This window comes from Dipodomys merriami, unplaced genomic scaffold (genome assembly GCF_024711535.1).
Source record: "Dipodomys merriami isolate MVZ:Mamm:240054 unplaced genomic scaffold, mDipMer1.0.p SCAF_6, whole genome shotgun sequence".
In the NCBI taxonomy this organism is placed as follows: Eukaryota; Metazoa; Chordata; class Mammalia; order Rodentia; family Heteromyidae; genus Dipodomys; species Dipodomys merriami.
This window is the reverse complement of record NW_027206179.1, coordinates 73,149,232-73,175,295: the sequence shown is the minus strand read 5'-3', so window position 1 is coordinate 73,175,295 and position 26,064 is coordinate 73,149,232.

Genomic DNA, 26,064 nt, shown 5'->3' with positions numbered 1-26,064 from the left:
GAAGCTGTGAGCAGCTCAGGTAATTAAGCTTGTTTTAGATCTTCAAGGATATTGCTAAGTGAGGAAATTCTACACCTTTCCTGATATGGAAAGGACATATCTCAAATAATTTATATTTCTCAGAACACATAGGGACATGTTTATATGATTATAGGTTGTACAATCCCTAGTCATTTCTCTCAACCCAACCAGTCAGTAAGGTCTTCATTTAGACGGGGCTATGCCATCTACTTTTGAAACACAATTAGGGGGAGAAGAGTTAGAGACTCCTATGGGTCAACAGTAACTACTAAAACAGAACATCAGAGATGGCTTGTACAGAGTTTCTGGGTTTATTAGTGTACTCAGCGGTAACAAGGCTCAGCAGGGAAGAACTCATGTTAACAGCACCTACCAGAGATCACTGTTTGAATCAGACCATCAGTGCTGACTAGCCTTTTATAGTAATGATAATTCAGATATCCACTGCCCAAGTAATTTTCTTCCTTTATTAGAATGGCCAAAAAGTTATTTTACTGAGAAGACTTTTTCAGTTATAGTCAATAGAGAACAGTCATGGATTTAAATGGAAAATAAATTTTATTAAAATTATATTGGAGCTGGGCATGGTAGTATATATCTGTAATCCTAGCATGAAGGAGGCTAAGACAGGGGGATCATGAGTTTGAGGACAGCCTGTTTTACAGAATGAGTTCCAGGTCAGCTTGAGCTACATAGGCAATACCTTACCTAAAAAAACAGTCAGTGGTCTGAGAATCAAGTTTGGGTTTGTAGCCAAGGTCAGGGCTCCAGCTTTTCTTTTTTAGAGCTGGTGTGATGAAGACACTCTTTTTTTAGCCACTGGGAATTAGGTACTGTTCTGGGACATGGAAGGAGTTTGGGGTACCACATGGTCAGTGAGGATACGCCCACCACAGTCCACCTCTTTGCTGTCCAACATGTCCAGAATCCTCTTTAAACTTTAAGTGTTCTTTCCACACAAAGATATAACCATCTCTCATAGATCATACAATTTCTCATTCTTGCCTTCAAAAAGGCCACAACCTCAAATCTGTTCAGATACCACACCAATTTCACATGGGGGATCTCTGAATGTTTTTGATTGCTGTACTTGTTGTTTTGTATGTTAGTTTATCTGGGGGAGGGGAAGAGGAAGTACAGAAATGGTGGGACAAAGGGTGCACTAACAACAGTGATACTAAAATGAACTGTACAACTTAGGGGGAGGGAGTTTGGGAAAGGAAAAATTGGGAGAAAACGAGGGAAGAGGTGACACTGTTCAAAAAGAAATATACTCATTACCTGACCATGTAAATGTCACCCCTCCGTACATCACCTTTGCAATAAAGATAAACTTAAATTTTTTTTCTTATTCCCAGCAAAGGAATAACCATTTCAATATTCTATCATTTTTATAATAATCTCTTAATTGCATTGTAAAGCAAAGCACTAGCAACTTATTCTGTTCCAACTCATGGAGAGAGAAAAGATTAAAAAAATTAGTTAAAATATAAACAGGATAGTATAAAGGAGAAAGTATATGCAGCTACCACAGTCCTTAAACAAATCTTTTGGCACAACTAGTCCTCAGGTATAATAGGTATTTATGGTTTTCCTCTTCATTTCCATTCTATGTTCTCTTTGCCACAGCAGCATTATGCAAACTCTCATTTAGAAGGGTCTGACCCTTCATGGCTCTGTTTATGCTGCAACCTTTGCTTTGTTGTCACATATTGTCATTCATGGAGTTACTCATGGGTCTTAGGTTACCTAGCAACACTGATTTTGTCCTGTTGTATAGCCACAAATGGTCTCCTTCATAGACAGGATCGATCAGACAAGCTAATATATTACCCTTCCTTTTAAACTTACCTGATGATGTGAAAATCTAGAAATAATCAAATGCCAGTTTCAGTTTTAAATTTGAAGGGATTGTTTTTGTATCATTGTGTGTAAACATTCTTGTTTTGGATTAATACTTTTAACCAACACAAATGAGACTTGAAGCAAACATTTGTAGTTGGTCATAGTAGTGAGATTTATGAACCAATGTATCATCCTACATTCATTCCTGCCTATGGGATACATAGTCCCACTGCTTCAGAGAATATATGACCTCCAGTAAGGAAGTATAGATGGGTCTCTAATTTAGGATGGGTTGACTTACTTTTTTTTGAGCTTTACAATAGTGCACAAGCAAAATCCTCTCAGTCAAAGTTATAGTTCAAAATTTGAATTGTGATCTTTCTCCAGGTTAGTGATCTGTCCTACAAATACCATTTTCCTGCTGGTCAATGACAGGGGGTCACAGGTTCCAGGCAGTCACTGACTTACAAGGGTAACAAATGATACTTCATGGTGTTGTTAATGTAGGTGTATCCAGTGCAATATTGTCAACTTTCAAGGTGTTGATTAGGAAGCAATCTCATTTTAAGTTGAGGTTGTAGCTATGTTCTTTGTTGCCAACATAACTGAGCCGTTGGTGGAGCATTCTAGCTTTCCCTAAAATTCAGCTACTTTTCTAAGCATTGTGATAAATTGTAAAGATCAAGCTGAAAAAGAACACACAAGATCCACCCACTTAATTCTTTTGCTGTAAAATGAGTCCCACTATGATGGGGAATATTGTATGGCTTCAGTTTGATGTGATGGCGGCATTCTTGTGTCCTAACCACAAGGGCTGCTCTAGATAACCTTAGCCACTTCCCTCCCCCGCCCCCCCATGGTTTCCCAGCACACTATAAATAGACAAAACCATTAGAGAGGTATATGGAGCTTTACAACCAAAACCTGGTTCTGGGAATGTGCCTGACACTTTGATATCAGTTTAAGATAAATCAGGTACATTCTGGCTTGGATGAAGTCACTTTTTTTTTTGTCTTAACTGATATATAAAGCCCGTCTACAGACCCAGATTGTGAAGATCCACTTGATATTCCTGCCAGCAAATCTCTCCAATAAATTGCACTCTATTCAATTCTGGATCTGCCTACTTCTCTTTCTTTGGTTTTCTATCACCTTGAGGCTGGTTCTCATACACTCGGAGCATGTATTCTTCAGTAAACCAATGAGTGGAATGACAGAACCATGGCAGACACAGATAATAAATCCAAATCCAATATGAGATATTGAAGCTCATGAACAGTTTTGACTTGGTTTGTGTTGCAGACAAGTTAGCAAAATTAGGAAATTGGTAAAAGAGGAGACTGTATTTGTCTATAAACAGACTCATCCTTGGTACTCAAACCATGATGTTTATGAGCCCACTGAACAAAAATTAGTTAATGTATGAAAAGGAGCTGATGGTTTAGTTTCCTATACTTGATTCTATTGCTACAGAAAGTACAGTAAACATAGTTAAACCTGAAGCGCTCAGACTCTACAAACACATGATATTTCATTAGTTTCGAACAGGGCCAACTAATAAACCAAAAGAGTCCTTTCCTTCATTATTTTTTTTCTTCTCCTCCTCATCCTCCTCGTCCTCCTCGTCCTCTTCGTCCTCCTCATCCTCCTCCTCGTCCTCGTCCTTGTCCTCCTCTCCTCCTCCTCCTCCTCCTTCTTCTTCCTCCTCCTCCTCCTCCTCCCTCTCTCCCTCCCTCCCTCCCTCCCTCCCTCCCTCCCTCCCTTCCTTTCATCCCTCCTTTCTTCCCTCCCTCCTTTCTTTCTTTCTTTCTTTCTTTCTTTCTTTCTTTCTTTCTTTCTTTCTTTCTTTCTTTCTTTCTTTCTTTCTTTCTTTCTTTCTCTCTCTCTTTCTCTCTCTTTCTTTCTTTCTTCTCTTTCTTTCTCTTTCTCTCTTTTTCTCTTTTCTTTCTTTCTTTCTTTGTAACTCAGGACGTAACATTTGCTAGGCAGGTATGCTACAACTTAAACCATGTCTCCAGGTCTCCAAAGACATTTTTCATCCTCATTTTTTTTCTTTTTTTTTTTTTTTAATTTTTGTTGGTTGTGGAGCTTGAACTCTGGGCCTGGGATTTGTCCCTCAGCTCTTCAGCTCACAACTAGTGCTCTACAACTTGAGCCACAGCACCACTTCCTCCAAAAACATTTTTCAATGCAAATAGCTTCTATATTTGCTTCAAAACCATAGGAACCCTCTTCTGGGGACCATGTCTCAAGACACACATGTCCAGCACTTGACATTCCATCATAGGCTTCCCTACAACATAGCCATCAGCAAAACTGATCTGTCTAGATCACCTGGTAATAGAACCATTTACTTTTATAATAAGAAGGTTGAGAAAGTACCTAAATCTGCATTTCTGCCTGATACTTTCACAACATTTATCCTTCAATGCCTAATATTCAGACTGGGGGTGGGTATAGCTCAAGTAGTAGAGAATTTGTCTAGAAAATACAAGGCCCTGACTTTAAACCCCAATACAGAGAAAGGAAATGAGACAGACAGACAGACAGACAGACAGACAGACTCCATGACCATATTCTCAGTCAAAGCAATGCGTGTGAGCTTTCAGCATCTTTTTGCTCCCTAGATATCTCTCTCACCAATGTAGTTAAATAATTTGAGATGAGGAGATAATCAAGATCCCTGCAGAATGACTGTGACATAAGGCTGAGGAGTTGTAACCACAAGGCAAAACACTGAATGTACAGACAGTCCCTCAATGGCTCAACTTAGAAACTTCCAGTTGGATGGTGTAGTGAAAGCTATACATGTCCAATAGAAATGATGCTTCCCATTTTGCATTTTAATCATGTCCTGGGCTAATGATATGCATTATAATACTCTCGCAAGACTGAGAAGTGACTGTGAATCATGGCTCTTTAGTCACTGGATCATGCAGGTAAAAAAATCCCCAATAATTTACATTGTACTGTGTTGTGGAATTATGATGTTGAGTAGATTAGGTATGTTAAATGTACTTTTTTAACTTACAACCATTTTAACTTAGGATAGGTTTGTCAGAATGTTATGCTATCAGCAGCCAAGGAGCATCTGTATATTGCTTACTTACTCCAGTTGGTAAAAGCAAACTACCCATGGCATTTTCTGCTGGGGCTGGAAATCGAAAGCTGTGTACCAGATACTATGGGATGTGGCTATTTGGCTTCAGTAAAGGGATTAGATCCACAAGAGTGATTGTAGTTGGAATCCTTCTCTGGTTGAGCTTGTAATAAATTGCTATCATTATTCAAAATCTATCCAATTTTACTAATGACCAAAATGCCAATCAAATGGGGATGTGAGAGTATATCTTTTCAGATCCATAATAATGGAATGGATTTATGTCTTCCATTTACCAAGTATTATGCACTGAATTGTATTCCCTCTGAATTCACTTGTTGAAGCCCTAAACCCTAAGATGATTACATTTGAAACAGCGTCCTTAGGAAGTAATTAAGATTAAGTGAGATAATAAGGATGGGGCTCTGGTCATACAAGACTGATGGTTTTACAAGAAAAAGAAGATCCTCTCTTCCCTCATCCCTCATCCCTCATCCCTCTCTCCACAGTCATATACACATAGATCACATGCAGAAGGAAAGGCTGTGTAACTGCACGGAGAGATCCAACACCTGCTAGCCAAGAGACAAGGACTCAGATTAAACCCAGTTTTTCACACTTAGATCTTAATCTTCTCATACTGTAGAAAATTAAAAAATAAATTTCTGTTGTTTAAGTCACCCAGCTTGATATTTGGCATTATTGTTGTTATTTTTGGAGTACTATGGTTTAAACTCAGAGCCTTATACTTGCTAGGCAAGTCCTCTACTACATGAACCATACTTCTACCCCTGAACCATTGTTTTTGATTTATTGTTTTGGTAAGAGATATGAGAGCCAGGTTTTCATAACTGACCTCTGCAACTAAAGTAGTTTTGCCAGGCCCTGAGAGCTCATACCTGTAATCCCACTTACTCAGGAAGCTGATACCTAAAGGATCATGGTTTGAAGCCAGCCCATGCAGAAAAGTCCTCAAGATCCAGCCAAGCGCAGGTAGCTCACACCTGTAATCCTAGCTAATCAGGAGGCTAAGGTCTGATGATTATGATTCAAAGCCAGCCTGGATAGGAAAGTCAGTGAGACTCTTATCTCTAACCACCAAAAAGCCAGAAGTAGACTTGTGGCTCAAGTATAGATAGACCATTAATCTTGAGCAAAGAAACTCAGGGAAGTACCCAGGCCCAGGCTCTAAATTTAAGCCCCATGACCAGTTATCACCCCCCCTCACCCACACACACAGTTCTTAAAGTTCCACACCCAGTTAATTAGCAAACAGCCAAGCTGATAGTGTGGCTCAAGTAGTAGAGCACCAGTCATAGTGAGTGGTCTAAGAAAACCATGCAAGTGCAAGGCCCTGAGTTCAAGCCACAATACTGGTGCAATAAATTAAAAAAAAAACAACAAGTCCTATTTCATGGGGCAACAATCCAGTCAGGGGGTTCTAAAGATCCCTGAGGAAATCTATGCCAGTGATATAAAGAAACAAGGCCACTAAGTAGGGGTAGACTGGAGATCTCACTGAGCCTCCTGTGAGGTAGAAGTTAAATTGAATCCCTATAAATGCCATGACTCTAACAAAACTCCAGTCTGGGGGACCAGAGCTGCTTCTTGGTATGTGGAAATTAGCGATGCTCAGAGACAGTGTCTAATGTCCTGGATAAACTAGGTATTTCTTTTCTTCTTAGCAAATAAGTATTTTACCTACTGGAAAGTATCTTTATGGTGTGTTCAACTACACTTGTTCCCAGGATCCAAGATCAATTAAAGTTCTTTTCAAAGTATACTTGAGCTGGCAGAATCAATGTAACTGTGAAGTTCTTCAAAATGCTAGTTCTTGTTTCCCATTCATATTTACTGACTCATAAAGTATAGGGATGGGGCCCAGACATATTAGGTTTTCATTTTCTATTGTATTTTAACAAGATTTTTTGGTGTTACTGATGCACAAAAGAAAGTATGAGAACTACTGAATGAGTAATACAGATTGTTGCTTATTGTTACCATGATTTATACAAACCTAGATGCCTGTAATGGTAGCCATATCTGCTTGTCTCTCTGATAGTTAAGTGCTATTTGGCCTCTGTGATTCCAGTTTCCTAGTATCTCCGTGTTAAAATAGGGATTTCCCTCCAATGGAAGCTTTTCTTATTAGAGTCTCTGGTCCTCAGTACATTCCCTTACCCATCAATATATTTTTCAAAGCCATAGTGATGGTTTTATGAGATTTTTTTGGTGTGTGTGTGTGTGTGTGTGTGTGTGTGTGTGTGTGTGAGAGAGAGAGAGAGAGAGAGAGAGAGAGAGAGAGAGAGAGAGAGAGAGAGAGAGAGAGCGAGAGAGAGAGCGAGAGAGAGAGTGTACCCTGGGCTTTGAATTCAAGGCCTGGGTGTTATCCCTTAGGTTTTTTTTGTTCAAGGCTAGTGTTCTGCCACACTTCCACTTCTGGCTTTTTGCTGGTTAACTGGAGATAAGAGTCTTTCATAGACTTTCCTGCCTGGACTGACTTAGAACCATCCTGATCCTCAGGTCTCTGCCTCCTGAGTAGCTAAGATTATAGGAAGGAGCCACTGACACACAGCTCTGAGACTTCTTGAGAATGTATTTAGCTTGTGGGTAAGCACTGGAGTCCTCTCCAGTGTGCTTAATTCTCAAGCCTTTCACTTCTGCACTTGGTGTTTCATTGTTAAAAATTTTATTGTCAAGGTGATGTAGAGAGGGGTTACACTTACATAAGTAAGGTAGTGACGACATTTCTTGCCTAACTTATTACCCCTTCCCTCATTTCCTCCCTTGTTTCCCTCACCCCCAGTCCTCCCCAAGTTGTACAGATCATATCCAACATATTGTCTTGTGAGTGCACTCTGTGTTTTACGAAATAATTTCTATCTACTGAATAACAGTAAGTGAAGACCTGTTAACCGAGGTATTAACAAACAAAAGAAGCATTTAAAAAGACTGTTACCTTCACTGAGCACACCAAATCCAGCCTTTACCAAGTGGTATGTCATCATCCATTACAAATTAGTCATTTGTAAACTACTTTAATAAAGAACATACATTTAATTTGTACATATCTAGAGTCTGGATGGCACTTTGTTACTGCAGAAGAGACAAAAGGACCAGGCAGCCCTCAAGGCCTGCTTCATGTGGGCATTAATTACACCCCACAGGGCCTCGGTTCTTTTCTTTTATTGTAGAGGTGATATACAGAGAGAGGAGTTACAGCTGCATACGTCATGAGTACATTTCTCTTTGAATAGTGTTACCCCTCCTTCATTTTCCCCGTTTTTCACCTCCCCACCCCTTTCCTCCCAAGTTGTACAGTTTGTTGGGCCTCTCACTTCTTAGTATCTACTTGGGGGCTTGTGGGTCCCAACCAAAAATTCACATTGAAATTTAACACACCTGAGGTGTTAAAAGGTGAAACCTTTAAGAAGTAATTGGGCCTTGAGCGCTCTGCCTTTATTAATGGATAAGTGAGTTGTGATGGAAATGTCTTTTTGTTACAAAATCAAGTTCTCTCTGGCTAGCTAGCTCTGTCTCCTCATGTGATTCTCTTCACCATGCCATGACCCAGCAGGAAAGTCCATACTAAATGCCTAGTAACACAGCTGTTAGGCTCTTAGACTTCTAGGAACCAGGAACAAAATAGCCCTCTTTTCTTTATAAATTATCCAGTGGAGGCATTCTGTTATAGCATCAGAAAACAGACTAAAATAGGGTTTAAGTGCCAACAAATGAGTTTTGGAGGCCTGCATACATTCAACAGCATGATACAGATGGAAAAATTTGGTTTCAATTCATTCCTTGTTCTAGTACCCTCACATCCACATCCACAAATATTCATAATGTTTACTGATTTTAAAAAGAAACGGACAAAATTTTGCAACTGTTTATTCTTTCCCCTCTGGGTTAGACTTTGTAATTGGATCTGTGGTCATGCTGGGTTCTGACCCTGGTTTGAAGGCTAAAGATAATGAGGAGGAGGGAAGGTGAGGTTTGACCCTTTCCAGGTAATTACTGGAGACAAGGTCATTTTTAAAGTTTGCCGCTGAGGGGGAATCGCCTCATCAGATAGCCAAAGAGCACTTTAACTGATAAAGGAGCCCTAGCAAGGCCCTGAGGTTGAATATTCTCTGGATATGGGAGTGTATATCATTCAAGGTGTATCCCCATGTCCTCCCTCCAGTTCTCAAGGTTATATTAGGAGTTCCCAAACAATGTCTGCATTCTTTTATAAGACATGTGGGAGTCAAGAATCAATTTTTTGAGGATTGTTATTGATTGGTTGATTGGATCTGTTGCCTATTTGCTTTTGACTGGATTCTTGACTCAAGTCTTAATCTGAAGACAAAGAACTTGTTTGCTCTTTTAAAGCTGTCTAGACCACAAGCATCCTATTCCTACTGCTAATTTTCCTATCAATGAGAGTTCTTGATTGCTAGTACACACAAATTGGCTCTAGTTAATTAAGACAGAAGGAGAATTTACTATGAGGTTATTTGGTAGCCATCTGACTTATCATAAAAATTGGAAAACAAAGCTCAAGAGGACCCAGATGTTACCACCCTAGATCATGTTTCTGTTGGGGTGCTGGTAGTCCTATGAGTTCTGGCTGACAGTGCTGCTGAGCATTAACTGCTGGTGCCTGTGACCCTTAGTGCCACTGTCCCTCCCCATGGGGTGTTGATACTGTCATCATATCACTACTGTCATTATATCACTGCTGCCAGAGAAGCTTTATTGTTCTCCAGATTCTCCTATTGCTCTGTCATGAGAATCTTTTGTCATTTCCCTGCATCTGGTTGATCTGGATTCTAGGTCAAATACCTGCTCCTTAGCTTCAAGGGAGGCTAGAAAACAGGTATTTTAGGATTACATTACCAGATACACTAAATAGATGAAGTTCTCCCCCCCTCCACCCCATCTCCCTTCCCCCCCCCTCCACCAACTCAACCTAGAAAAGGTTGGGCAAAGAAATGAATGTAAGCACCCATCATAATGTTCAACATGAAATCTAGTTGGAGGATATCAATAGTCACTAACAGTAGTCCCTGGGGGCTGAAGTATCTGTTTTCATCATGAAGATATTCCCTTCTTAGCATAGTGCTGATGAGCATTAACAAATGTCAAGTTTGGGGACTTCTAATTTCTAGGCTCTATTTGTGCCGTTTCTCCTTCTCCTTCTCCTCCTCCTCCTACAGTTTCTCCTTCTCCTTTTCCTTCTCCTCTTCCCTTTTCTCCTCCCTGTCCTTCTTTTTGGTGTTGATCTTGAGACTTCAACTCAGAGCCTGGGCATTGTCCCTGAGCTTTGTTTGCTCAAGGCTAGCATTCTACCACTTGCCACAGCTTAACTTCTTTTGGTTGTTTGGCGGAGATAAAAGTCTCATAGTCTTTTAAAGAGAAACTTCTTGGAAGAGGAAATAAGAATGGCCAATAGAACCATGAAGAAATGCTCAACTTCTCTAGCCATAAAAGAAATGTAAATCAAAACAACATTGAGATTCCACCTCACCCCAGTTAGAATGGCTGTAATCAAGAATTCTAATAACAACAGATGCTGGAGGGGATGTGGCCAAAAGGGAACCCTACTGCATTGTTGGTGGGAGTGTAAACTTGTTCAACCACTTTGGAAAGCAGTATGGAGGTTCCTCAAAAGATGCCACATAGAGCTTCCCTATGACCAAATGATCACAAACAAGGCTATACTACAGCTACCAGCACAACTATGTTTATTGCAGCATTATTTACCATAGCTAAGATATGGAACCAACCCAGATGCCCCTCAGTAGATGAATGGATCAAGAAAATGTGGTATATATACACAATGGAATTCTATGCCTCCATCAGAAAGAATGACATTGCCCCATTTGTTAGGAAATGGAGAGACTTGGAAAAAATTATATTGAGTGAAGTAAGCGAGGCCCAAAGAAACATAGGTCCCATGGTTTCCTTATTGGAAATAACTAGTATATGTCTGAGATGAGCAGATAAGATGATGTTAGGTGAAATGAACTCCAAGATAAGGACAAAAGTGTTTTTTTTTCTTTCTTGCTATTGTTTCTAATGCATTATAAGGTACCATTTGATTTTTTTTTTTTTTTTTTTTTGCTTTGTATGTCCCTCCTCCATGGTATAATCCGTTTTCACTGTATTTGATGTTGGAATAATTTGGGGAGCAAATTGTTTAAATAGGGATACAGGTGGATGCATTGCAACAATGAGATGTACAAGATGCCATGTCGAAAATGAACTTTACAATTTAGGCAGGGGTGGGGAAGAGGGGAGATTTGTGGAGATGGGAGGGAAGGGATGGTAGGGGGAAAACAAAGGAGGAGGCAACAATGCTTGATAAGAAATGTACTCATTACCTTTCTCATGTAATTGTAACCCCTCTGTATAGTATTTTCTCAATAAAGAACTTATTTTAAAAAAAGATGACGCACAGTGAAATGAATCCCAAGATAGTGACACAAACAGTTTTTTCTTTCTTGCTATTGTTTCTAACGTATTTATAATGTACCATGTGATTTTTTTGTTTCTTTGTATGTCCCTCCCCCATGGTATAACCCCTGTTTTCACTGTATTTGATGTTGGTGCCCTGCATCTTGTATATACACTTCTCTAATTTGGGGAGGGGGAGGGAAAAACAAAATGCTTAAATAGGGATACAGATTGACCCATTGTAACAATGAGATGTACAAGACATTATGTTGAAAAACAAACTTTACAATTTAGGTGAGGTGGGAGGTGTGTGTGGGGGAGTGTAGTTGTGGAGGTGGGGAGGGAAGAGATGGTAGGGGAAAAGCAAAGGAGGAGGTAACAGTGCTTGAGAGGAAATGTACTCATTACCTTGCTCATGTAACTGTAACCCCTCTGTACAGTATTTTTACAATAAAAAACCTATTTTTAAAAAGTCTCATAGTCTTTCCTGCCCTGGCTGGCTTCGAATTGTGATCCTCAGATCTCAGCCTTCTAAGTAGCTGGGATTACAGGTCTGAACCATTACCACCTGGCTTTGTTTATTCATTTTTCATAAAGCATAAATTCAGCTGGAGGAGGCAATTCTCACATATTGCCATATTATGATTTGGCAATGTCTAGAAATCCTTTTGGCTATTATAAATGGCACAGGACAGATGCCACTGGCATTTGTTAAGAGGCTAGGGATGCTGTGAAATGTACTGTGATGCAATGGAAAGTATCCTATATTGCAGATCTCCTGAGCCAGAACAAAAGCTGTGCTAAGGTTGAGAATCCCTGAGCTAAAACTGAATCCTTTCTTTTAGGTTTGGACTTTGGTATCCAATATATTCTTTTGGATGGCTTCTAGAGACACCTGATCTTGTCTATCAAGTATTGATTTTTCTTCTTTGTCTTCCTTGGGTGCTTTACCATCACTCTGTCTTCTCTACAGTGATGTTTACTACTACACTTGGCTCTGGGACCCCCTCTAATCTCCTTGAATAGCGTGTCAGCAAAGGTTTATTCAACAGAATAGGAAAACATCATCTTAAAAGTATAAGAGGATTATCTTTCTTAGCAGTTTTCAACCAAGTATATTTTCTCCCCTAGAGGGAAGTTGACAATATCTAGATGCATGTTTGGAGCCATTACCATGTTTGTTTATCTCAGGGGAGGTGCAGATCCCACTGGGTAGAGGCCAAGGATGCTGCTGAATTTCTTTTGGTGCATAAGACAGCCTATTATAAACAATTATCCAGCCCCAAATGTCAATGGTGTAAGGTTGGGAAACCAGCATAAGTTTCCCAGATGAGATCTGGAAGAGCAAATTGTGCATTGTTAAAGGAGCAGGGTAACAAAAGAACCAGGTAGGTACCAGAGGGAGAGGGAAGAATCAAGAAGGGCAAGGGGTTATCCTCACACGGTCTTCAGCCTGTAGGCTCTGACAAAATCACATTGCTGTTAAGTTTGTGCATTTAGACTCCCCCCCCCCCCATTCCTCCACCATCGCCCTACAGCCTTTCATTCTGGCATGTATATCATAGACACTGAGGGACCGTCCTTCATGCTTTTCTCCCCAGGCTCTTCCTCAGGGTGTGCTGTCTCCAGTGGAGTCTCATTTTCCCTACCACAAGTTCTGGGTCCTTAGGGAGGGGAAAACAGAGGATCCCATAGACATTGAACTTTTCCACAGAGGCTAATTGGACAACAAAGCTTCACAACATCATTACCCCCCCTCCCCAGCTCTACATAAGTTTTGTCGCCCAGACTCTGACTAAGAAGGGCCTGGGCCTCAAGTTCACAAAGTTCCTGTCTTCAAATCTTCTCAGTCTCTACCTAGAAACCCTCTTTTAGAGAGTAATGAGTAGTTCTTGGTATAGTTTGGTCTAGGAACTTAATGTAAATTGACTTCCTCTTATCCTTCTTCAGGTCTCAGTCTGGACCCCAAGTACTCCTTTCACCCTTCAACTACACAGGATGGCTTTATCCCTAGCATCTTAGGGCTTGTGGGTCCAGGAGGCAATCTTTATTTCCACAGGTCCAATTTTCAGGTAGTTTTGGTCAACACCACCCGTCTACATATAATTCAGTTCTGTTGTAAAGCAAGAAACTAGATAGGTTTAAAATTTTAGAACCATCATAGCTGACAATGTATTGAAGTTAGGGAGGGTGAGTGTTTTGATACATCTTGTCACAGTGGTTTGTCATCATGACTCACACTTCACAAGCCTTCATTTAGCCGGCATCAGCACAATATTTTAATCCAGCAAGCGAGTGGACGTTAGTCATTGTGCCAGTGCTATATAAATAGAAAGCATTCTCACCAGCTCAGAGATAAGCTTTTCCTGCTGTGATCAATTCTTGGGAGCTCATTTTGAAGATGACACACACACTCCCCTCTACACCCCACACCCAAAGTTCTGTTCGGGGGGCCTGGCCTTTAAAGGCTCAGCTGTGGCTTGACATCAGCTTTCTTTGGGGGCCCTGGTGGTCTCTTGAAGTATACTCAATGACACTTGTGTTAATGAAGAAATAGGTCCCAACAATCCATTTTGTGATCAGGAACTTATCAGAGTTAGAACTAAAGCTGGACACACAGGGATGAGCAACCTTGGAATCAGTAGGTTCCCAATAACCACTAGAGAACTTCAATAGATGCTTTTTAAATTCAGTAGATGCTTTTTAATCACCCCATTGACCTTTCTGCTGCTTCTGGCAGAGTTGGATGAGGGAAGTAGAGAACAGTAGAAGTACATAAACTGTGTCCAGACCTTGCTCTTATCTTACTCAGCCTTGAAACACTGATTGCAAAACCCAATTTTTCTTCTTCTGAACTAGTTCCAGTATTTGGACTTGAATTCAGGGCTTTGAGCTCTCATTGGGCTTTTTCATCCAAAGTTACCACATCTCCACTTTCAGCTTTTTACTGCTTCATTAGACGTAAGTCTAATGGACTTTGCTGTCTAGGCTAGCTTCCAACTATGATCCTTAGATATCAGCCTTCTATGCAGCTAATACAGGTAGGAGCCACTAGGGCCCAGTACACTGGGAATTTCTAGGGAGGAGTCTAACAAACAGAGCACTATTGGAATGTAGTTCTTCAGTAACTAGTAGGTACTACTTTACTCTTTTTTTTTTTTTTTTTGTCGGTCGTGGGGCTTGAACTCTGGGCCTGGGTGTTTGTCCCTTAGCTCTTCAGCTCAAGGCGAGCGCTCTACCACTTGAGCTACAGCGCCACTTCCGGTTTTCTGGTGGTTTTATTGGAGATAGGAGTCTCACGGTCTCTCCTGCCCGGGCTGGCTTTGAACCGCGATCCTCAGATCTCAGCCTCCTGAGTAGCTAGGATACAGGCGTGAGCCACCAGCGCCCGGCTACTACTTTACTCTTATTGCCCAATTATCATCCTTAAATTCTTCCTTTACTGTAGTCCTCTTTCTGCCTAATTTTCCATTCCTCATTTATTCACTCAAAACTATGTGTGAAGCACTTGCTATGTACTAGTCACTGAAGTCAGAAAAATACAGCAGGAAGAGAGCCATACAAATACCAATTATAACTCCACACATTGCAAAAGAGGTCTGTGTGTGCAATAAGACAAGATGCAGACATAAAAGGGATCTAAATAGGGAAAGATGAAGTAAAACTCTCCCTCTTTGCAGATGATATGATCTTGTATTTAAAGAATCCCACAGACTCCACTTCAAAATTACTCAAGCTGATTCAAAACTTTGGCAAAGTAGCAGGGTATAAAATTAACCCTCAAAAATCAATGGCTTTTAGTAATCAAAACAGCTTGGTATTGGCATAAGAACAGACCTCAGGACCAATGGAATAGAATTGAAAACCCAGAAATGAACCTACAGACCTATAGCCATCTAATCTTCGATAAGGAAGCTAAAACAATAGAATGGAAGAAAGACAGCCTCTTCAGTAAATGGTGCTGGCAAAATTGGTTAACTACATGTAGAAAACTAAAGCTAGATCCTTATATATCACCCTGTACCAGAATCAACTCCAAATGGATCAAAGACCTTGAACTCAAAGCAGACACTCTGAAAACATTACAGGATGGAATAGGAGAAACCCTAGGTCTCCTTGGCTCAGGTCGAAATTTTCTGAATAGAGACCCGGAAGCACAACAAATCAAAGAAAGGTTGGACAAATGGGATTGCATAAGATTGCAGAGCTTCTGCAGGGCAAATGACATAGCTGGCAAGATCAATAGAAAGCCCACCGATTGGGAGAAGATCTTTACTAGCCATACAACGGACAAGGGTCTCATATCTAAAATATACTTGGAACTCAAAAAATTAAACCACCCAACAACAAATCCTCAAAGAAACAACTGCCCAATAAATAAGTGGGCGAGAGACTTAAAGAGAAGCTTCTCTGAAGAAGAAAGAAGGATGGCCAATAGACACATGAAGAAATGTTCAACATCCCTAGCCATAAAAGAAATGCAAATCAAAACAACATTGAGATATCACCTCACTCCAGTTAGAACAGCAAAAATCAAGAACTCTAACAACAACAGATGCTGGAGGGGATGTGGACAGAAAGGAACCTTACTTCATTGTTGGTGGGAATGTAAACTTGTTCAACCACTTTGGAAAGCAGTATGGAGGTTCCTCAAAAGACTTCACATAGATCTCCCCTATGATCCAGCAATCCCACTTTTGGGCATTTACCCAAATGTTTACAAACAAGACCACACTAAAGCTACCAGCACAACTATGTTTATTGCAGCATTATTTACCATAGCTAAGATATGGAACCAACCCAGATGCCCCTCAGTAGATGAATGGATCAAGAAAATGTGGTATATATACACAATGGAATTCTATGCCTCCATCAGAAAGAATGACATTTCCCCATTTGTTAGGAAATGGAAAGGTTTGGAAAAAATTATATTAAGTGAAGTAAGCCAGGCCCAAAGAAGCATAGGTCCCATGGTTTCCCTTATTTGCAATATCTAGTATAGGTATGAGTCAAGCGGAAAAGGTCAGATAATGTGATGTTAGGAAAATGAACCCTTAAATATGTATTTTAATGTTTTCGTTTCTTTCATGCATGTGTTTCTAACGCATTTATAAGATTATTTCTTTGTTGCTTTGTATGTCCCTCCCCCACAGTGTAACCCCCGCTTTCACTATATTTGATGTCAGTATAACATGTGGAGGAGATGGGGACAAACAAGTCGTTTAAGGATTCAGGTGGACCTGTTGCAACAATGAGAAGTACAAAATGTCATGTCAAAACCAGCTTTACAATGTCGGTGTGGGTGGGGGGGGAGGGGGGTATAATTGGGTGGGGGGAGGGGGGTAAAATTGGGTGGGGGGAGGGGGGAGACGGGGAAGGGAAGTGAAGGGTAAACAAAGGAGGAGGCTGCAATGCTTGGTAAGAAATGTATGCATTATCCTGCCCATGTAATTGTAGCCCCTCTGTACAGTATGTTCTCAAATAAAATAAAATACAATTAAAAAAAAAAATCAATGGCTTTTCTGTATGCCAACAATGAGAAAAGAGTGGCTGAAATCAGGAAAGCAACTCCATTCGTAATAGCCCCACAAAAAATAAAATACCTAGGAATTAACTTAACCAAAGAAACAAAGGAACTCTATGATGAAAACTTTAAAAACCTGAAAAAGGAAATCAAAACAGAACTTAGAAAGTGGAAAAACCTCCCATGCTCCTGGATTGGAAGGATCCACATCGTGAAAATGGCAATAATTCCCAAGGCTATCTAATGATTTTCTTTCTTGCAATTGTTTCTAACATATTTATAAGATGATTTCTTTGTTGCTTTGTATGTCCCTCCCCCACGGTATAACCTCTGTTTTCACTGTATTTGATGTTGGTATACTTTGTAGAGGGGAAAGGAAAAAACAAATTGTTTAAATAGGGATACAGGTGGACCTACTGCAACAATGAGATGTACAAGACCTTATGTCAAAAACAAACTTTACAACGTTGACAGGGTGGTGGTGTGGGGAGGGTGGGGGTGGAGTGGGAGATGGGAAAGGATGGGAAGGGAAAACAAAGGAGGGGGCAGCAATGTTTGATAAGAAATGTGCTCATTACCTTGCTCATGTAATTGTAACCCCTTTGTACGGTATTTTCACAATAAAAAATTGAAAAAAAAAGAGTTCTATGTAATCATAGAAACAACAACTTAATATATTGTCAAGATGCCTGGGAAGGCTCCAGGCTTGAGCTTGGCTTTGAAGGATGAGCCTACCTTTTCCAGACAAAGAGGGAAAAATGTCATAACCAGAAGGAACACCCTTTATAATGTCATTGGAAATCACTTAATCCATAGCAACAGCACACACTCAACAGAAAACTTAATTCCATCTGAGGCTGAAGTTATTATAATCATTGTTGTCTACAAACTTTGGGATCTGAAATTAGTTTCACATGGGATAAAAATTATATATATTGATTATAACTGTAGAATCAAGACATGTCAACATGGCACCAATGTCAATGGCTCTAGGAGGTATGAGGTTTGAAAGTCCTGCTAAAACCTGGAATCATGATGTATACACTAGACAAGGCTCATCAGACCAGCTGAAAAAAGGCAAGTTTAGATTTTCCTCTCAAACTCACAGACTTTCGTTGAGTAAGATGGTGAGAAAATATCACTGTAAGCCTAAATATAAGTTCTTTTTCTCTCTCATTCCATTTATATATCACCTTCCTACCACAGGTTGTAATTGATTTTGCTCGTTAAATTCATGCATGATGTGATTTTTCCAACTGAATCTGTATGTTTGATTTGCTCTCAGTTTGTCAAGGATTTCCTTTTATAGCTGCTATTAAGAATATTAAGAGTATACTCTTGTATTCTATGTTCTTAATTGCAAAAATCATGGAACAGTCAATGGTATATTGGATAATAGTCCTTGAAAATAATTGTTGAAATCAAAGAAAAATTGGACAAATGGGATTGCATGAAACTGCAGAGCTTCTACATGGCAAAGGGCATAGCTAGAAAGATCAATAGAAAGCCCACGGATTGGGAGATCTTCGCTAGCCATATAACGGACAAGGGTCTCATATCTAAAACATACTTGGAACTCAAAAAAAAGTCCCTTAGGGGCTTGGAAGGTGGCTCAGTGGTAGAGTGCTTGCCTTGCATGCATGAGGCTCTGGGTTCAATTCCTCAGCACCACATAAGCAGAAAAAAAAGCCGGAAGTGGCACTGTGGCTCAAGTGGTAGAGCACTAGACTTGAGCTGAAGAGCTGAGCGACAGTGCCCAGGCCCAGAGTTCAGGCCCACGACTGGATCCAAAAAAAAAAAAAAAGTCCCTTAACAAATCCTCAAAGAAACAACTGTCCAATAAATAAGTGGGCTAAAGACTTAAAGAGAAACTTCTCTGAAGAGAAAATAAGAATGGCCAATAGACCCATGAAGAAATGCTCAACTTCTCTAGCCCTAAAAGAAATGCAAATCAAAACAACATTGAGATTCCACCTCACCCCAGTTAGAATGGCTGTAGTCAAGAACTCTAATAACAACAGATGCTGGAGGAGATGTGGCCAAAAGGGAACCCTACTGCATTGTTGGTGGGAGTGTAAACTTGTTCAACCACTTTGGAAAGCAGTATGGAGGTTCCTCAAAAGACTCCACATAGAGCTCCCTTATGACCCAGCAATCCCACTTTTGGGCATTTACTCAAATGATCACAAACAAGGCTATACTACAGCTACCAGCACAACTATGTTTATCACAGCATTATTCACCATAGCTAAGATATGGAACCAACCCAGATGCCCCTCAGTAGATGAATGGATCAAGAAAATGTGGTATATATACACAATGGAATTCTATGCCTCCATCAGAAAGAATGACATTGCCCCATTTGTTAGGAAATGGAGAGACTTGGAAAAAATTATATTGAGTGAAGTAAGCGAGGCCCAAAGAAACATAGGTCCCATGGTTTCCTTCATTTGCAATAACTAGTATATGTCTGGGACAAGCAGAAAAGGTCAAAAGCTACGTACATATGACCAGATAAGATGATGTCAAGCGAAATGAACCCCAAGACAGGGACACACATGGCTTTATCTTGCTGTTATTGTTTTTAATGTACTTATAATGTATTATGTGATTTTTTTGTTGCTTTGTATGTTCCTTCCCCATGGTATAACCCGTTTTCACTGTATTTGATTCTGGTGTCCTGCATCTTGTATGTACACTTTTCTAATTTGGGGAGGGGAAGGGGAAAAAACAAATGCTTAAATAGGGATACAGGTTGACCCACTGTAACAATGAGATATACAGATGTACAAGACACTATGTTGAAAGGAACTTTACAACTTTGGCGGGGGCGGGGGGGAAGGGGGAAGTTGGGGAGGTGAGAAGAAAGGGATGGTAGGGAAAAACAAAGGAGGAGGCAACAATGTTTGATAGGAAATGTACTCATTACCTTGCTCATGTAACTGTAACCCCTCTGCACAGTATTTTTACAATAAAAACATATTAAAAAAAGAAAATAAGTGTTGAAGTTTGGTTGGCAAAGAAGCATTTGTTTGGACTTTCTTTTTTTTAAATAAGTTTTTTATTGTGAAAATACTGTACAGAGGGGGTTACAATTACATGAACAAGGTAATGAGTACATTTCTTATCAAGCATTGTTACCTCCTCCTTTGTTTTTCCCCTACCATCCCTTCCCTCCCACATCTACAACTATACTCCCTACCCCTCCTCATGAATTTCTGATGCTATTAAAGTTGACTCCTTTTGAAAAGCAACTTGACAATCATGATAGTGATGATGAATGTGTTGACAATGATGATGGAAGTAAATATAATAATAATAATTTTTGGTTGGTTGGGAGGCCTGAACCAACTGTCAGGGCACTATCTCTGAGCTCTTCAGCTCAAAGCAAATGCTCTACCACTTGAGCCACAGTGCCACTTTCGGTTTTCTGGTGGTTAACTGGAGATAAGAGCCTCACAGACTTTCCTTGCCCAGGCTGGCTTTGAACCACGATCCTCAGATTGCATCCTCCTAAGTAGCTAGGATTATTTATAGGAGTGAGCCACTGGTGCCTGGCATGAATATAAATCTTAAAGTTAATTTGTTCTGTAGCAGGTCATCAATCCACACTCTCACCTTCTGCAGAACTTACAATTATTAACCTTGATGGACTAGTGAGGAAAACTAGAACACAGAAAGTTAAGACAATTTTCTCAAGGCCACATAGGTAGTAAGTGGCAGACCAGGGAACTCTGACTTCAGTGGTTCATATCTGAACTACACTGCTTTTTATTGTGTCAGATGCTAATACCTTTCAACATAGTTATTGCGCTTCTGGGAATCAATCCACAACAAAATCTCTAACCATGGGCATCATTATCTATATGCAAGAAGATTTATATTGTAGTGTTACATATCATTGGAAACAACCCAAATATTCAAACATTGAGGAGCAGTTAAGAAAGTGATGTATTAGCAAGCAGTTGACAATCTCATGCCATTAAAAATGGCGGTTATAGCTTTCAGGTAAATAAGGTGAACTGGGCAATTGCCTTCCATTACTCCCTTCATAAATGATACAGCACAAATTTTTTTCCCTGAAGATTTTTTCCCCACAAGTACTGGAATGAAAGGAGAGATGGTAGCAATTTTAATTTCAAAGCTTGCAAGTGCACAAGCTATCAAGTAGTGTAAGATTTAAAAGCCTGACCTCTAAACTGCAGTAAGGAAAAGCATAAATAGATCTAGTTCATATTATAAGATTTTTTTTTCAAAATCCTAGAAAGTGCTGATTTTTATTTAAAAGTGGAATGGAGGTAGAGGAATAAAACATGGGAAAGAAGTTAACAGTCAAAGAAGCAATTTGATACATGATCATCTCTTCTCCTATTCTGTATAGCCAGAAGATTATCCTCTACTCCAAGGAAAAGTCAGGAAGTTTGTACCTGTAGTCATTAAGAGGCATGATTCGTGGCCAGGGTGAGCTAAAGGGTGTTAATCACAGTGTTCTGTCATTAGCTTTCGGTATAGTTGATGTCTGTAGTTCTTCCAGTTGACTTCCAGATAGAGTTCTCTTATGATCCTCTGCCTACTTCACAGGGCCCTCCTCACAGTCTCCTTTGGTACTTCTTCCTTACCTATTCAACCTCTAACTGCTAGAGTAACACAAGATTGAATTCTTTTTTTTTTTTTTTTTTTTTGTCGGTCGTAGGGCTTGAACTCTGGGCTTGGGCACAGCTCTAGGCGAGCGCTCTACCACTTGAGCTACAGCGCCACTTCCAAGATTGAATTCTTTAAGCTCATCTCCAACTCTATTATTTCCTAGGTGATCTCTTCCAACCTCTGTCTTAGATTTATATTTCTTCCCTGTTCCCTGAAAACCTGACTATGCATCCATACACATTCTACAGGCATCTAAATGGAACCAAGAAAAGCCGCATCTGTTTCCTCCATAGTTGTCTCCAGCTTATAAACTGTCAATTCCATTCTTCCAGTTGCTCAAACCAAGAGCCTGGAAGTCATCATTGGTTCCTATCTTCTCTGTCATTACCTAACCAACAGATTAGTAAATTCAGAAAATATATCCAGAATTTAACCATCTCTCAACACCTATTTGGCTACCATCCCAAACCATGATACCATGATGACCTGACTAGATTATTAGAACCACCTCCTAACTGGACTCCCTGTTGTTCTCCTTGGCCCCCTACACAGCAAAAATTTGGATGGTTCTTCTACTCCTTACTGAGTTAATTTGGCTGCAGCTGTAGCTTTTTTTTTAATCTTCTCCAAAGATATTACACACATTTCTTCCTCAAGAACTTTGCCTGGTCCCTGTACTTGAGAGGCTCTTTCTCCAAGTAGCCATACGACACACATCCTTCAGGGTTTTGTTCAATGGCTCTTCTGAAGAAGGTCTTAGACCACTCTAAAATAAGTTCCCACTGCCATCCAAGCCTTGCCTTTCCTTTTTTCCCATCTGTTTTCACTTGTTTATTGCTTTCTGACAAGCCACATGTCTTTTATCTATTTACGTCTGCCTATCTATCTACCTACCTATGTACCTACCTACTTAACCTTCATCTACCCTCCTGTATTTTACAAAGTCAGGAATTTTTTTGGGGGGGGGTCCAGTCGTGCGGTCTGAACTCTGGGCTGGGTGCTGTCCCTCAGCTCTTTAGCTCAAGGATAGCGCTCTACCACTTGAGCCACAGCGCCACTTCCGGCTTTTTCCTTATGTGGTGGATAGAACCCAGGGTCTCAGGCATGCAAGGCAAGTGCTCTACCACTGAGCCACCTTCCCAGCCCAAAGTCAGGAATTTTTATGTTTAATTCACTCCTGCTTCTGCAGTGCTTACAACAGTGCCTGATACATGATAGAATCTCAGTTAATAATGCAAATGAAAGAGATCAGTTATACCTGAAGCAAGATTAGGAGAGCATTTTCATATTGGAAGATAAAAATCTTGCCACATTCCCCAGTCCCAGCCCAAGAATGTACAGAAGTAAGGCTTTGACTGCCAGGCCGGAAATTGATAAAATAGTATTTTCTGGGGAATCTGACAGTTCAACAGAAAAGAATTGATGGCACTGACATTGGATTTCCCAGTGAAAATCTCTGGAAAGAGATTTAGTCCAGTACTAATGGGGTTCCTGGTATGTGGGGTTCTTTGTGCTAAGACTGAGCCAGTCCTAGGCAAACTAGTGTGGTTGATTACCAAACCATAATCAATAAGCCCCAGTCGCATGCTCAGTTTCTAATCATTCAACTATGATCCAACTCAGGAGGGAGGGAAAGAGGAAGGGTGGAGAGAGGAGAGAGGTTTAGGGGAGAGAGGGAGAGAGGGAAAGAAGACGGAGGGGGAGGGAAGGACAGGGAGAGAGAAGAAAGGGAGAGAAGCAGAAAGAGGGTGAAGAAGAGGGACAGGGAAAGGAGAGGGAGAGGATGAAGAAAGGGAGAGGAAAAGGAGAGAGGGGGAAAGGAGGAGAGGGAGAGGTGGAGGGTGGAGAAGATTACTAATACTGTCTGATGAGTACAGGAAGCAGAACCACAGTGATCCAGCCCGACTTCCTGCAAAGTTTATGAGCGTGAAGAAGTGAAGGGGGTTGGCCAGGTGAAGGCCCAGAAGAGTTTGTGTGTGTAACACTGTGCACACAAAATATTTCAAGTCCAACTATACATGCAACACAGCAAATGAGGGACGTACTCAGGTTTCAACTGTGTCAAATGGCCCAGACAGCTAAGGCAGAGGGATCTCTGGATTCAGAACTGTGAGATTGGTGGTGACTGCCACAAGAACAATTTCAGTGGCATTTTGAGAACATAATTCAGAGTAGGAAGAATAAGTAGAAAGTAAGAACTTGGATATGAACAATCATTTTTTTTAAATTCAGTAGAAAGTTGTGTAATCAATTAGGATAGGAGTGTGTCACACACATACACACACACAATTTTTAAATACAAAACACATGGTTTAGTGAGGTCACTCAATTGGGTGATTCAATTCTGGCCCCAAATCAAAGACAGCTAAGCAAGTTCAAGTGCCTTTGTGCCCCGGGATGGAAACAAAATGGAGCTGACATTCACAAACAAGGAGAGACTTATGTTTATGGAAAGGGCTTCCTTCTTAGGGAATTAATGAGACACGCATGCCTTTGGCAGAAATGCCCTCTACATATTTATTTATGCTAAGGGATATAGTGAAACGATGAAAGTAGTTAGCAGAAAGAATAGTTAGGGAAATATTATTCTTCTATCCATGAAAGGAGAGAAATATTGCTTGAATACTATTTTCCTCGTGTCCCTTGTACTTTCTTTGTTCTATGTATATATTCTGTCTCCTTTGATTTAGCAATGTATCTCTGGTTTCCTTCAACACCAAACCTTGAAAAGCAACTTCATGAGTTCTACCCAATTTCTTCACATTGATACTCATTCAGCATGTCAGTGGATGAGGGGCATAAACCTTTTTTAAAAATTGTATTTGCTTTTCTCCTTCAGATTTGCCTGGTTTTCAATGTCACTTCTGGCTACTCAGTGATTGCCATTACTGAACTTGCAGAAATCCAACACAGTCTGTATCAAATACAATTTTGGCCTATGATCCTCTAAGCAATGAATAATAGTTTTGTCCACCCAGAACATTGGCTCAAGATTTGAACCAACTGCTCATATTGCATTTCTTTTCTGGACTAGTTTCATCAACAGCAGCTATGTATTATAATTAACATTATAATTATAATAACATAAGCCTTTGTAATTAATTTCACTCATGTCCCCTCTATTCCCAAGAAACAGTGACTCATTATTCTTAATTTGCAAAACACACTCCATTTTTAATTTTATGTTTAACATAATAAGATACAAAATTAATTTATTCAGGGTCTTACAAAAGCAGAATTGCTGAGACAGGATTAGAATGAAATCACCAAGTCCCAGGTCTTACTATTCTGTCACAGTCACTCTTGTCATGGTCTGTATACCCACCCATCCACCTACTTACCCACCCCACCCATCCATCCACCCACCCACCCATCTATCCAGCACAACTTTACCATGCTATATACAGCCAAATTCAACAGACACACAATTACTACTGCTTTTATGATAACAAATATAAGACAGCAGGCAGGTTTTAGAAAACGAATAATAAATGCAATGATGAGAAATGTGCTACAGGTTCCACAAATATATCCAGAGCTTTCTGATATTTGAACTGATCAAGTTTTTATTTTTTTTAATTTTTATTGTGAAAATACTGTACAGAGGGGTTACAATTACATGGGTGATCAAGGTTTTAGTACGTTTTATGGGGCCAAATGTTGATTTCCAATGCTAACCGGCATGCCAGTGGTATACCAATCTTAGGAAAGAATGCTTTCGGAGAACAATTTTAGGATTGTTGTGTTAAAGAGGTTTCTGAAGCTTTCTCTTTCTGCTCCTAAGCTGTGAAACTTGTCTGTAAAAGGAAATCTTAGCTATGTAAACAAAACAAATAAAAATGAGCATCCTCAGATGAAAGCAGAAGCAACAGATTGGAGCACAATCTATTGGCATGCCCAGAGCTTCCATGACTCCTATCCCCAAGGCTCCTTGGAACATTGCTAAAAACCAATAAGGAGGGCTGGGAAGGTGGCTCAGTGGTGGAGCGCTTGCCTTCCATGCCTGAGGCCCTGGGTTCGATTCCTCAGCACCACATAAGCAAAAAGAAAAAAAGCCGGAAGTGGTGCTGTGGCTCAAGTGGTAGAGCGCTAGCCTTGAGCTGAAGAGCTGAGGGACAGCGCCCAGGCCCAGAGTTCAGGCCCCACGACCAGACCTCCCTCCCCCCAAAAAAACAATAAGGAAAAGGCACTATCCTTTTAAACTCAAGTGCTCATTTGTCAAATCAGTCAACTTTTGCCACCTGTGAGAATTAACACAGGGTCTAATAGCTGAATCAAATCTGGCTGATCTAAAGGTGATCTGCTTGCATAGATGTAAACATCGTCTAAGGCGCTTCAAAAATGCTCATAGGGCTCTTCCATCCATGTTTCACAGCAGCATTTTGTTGTTGTTCTCTCCTTGGCTGTGTAATCTGTAGAATGCTTTCAGAATTGTTTTGAATATTTATTTTTATTGTAAAAATACTGTACAGAGGGGTTACAGCTACAT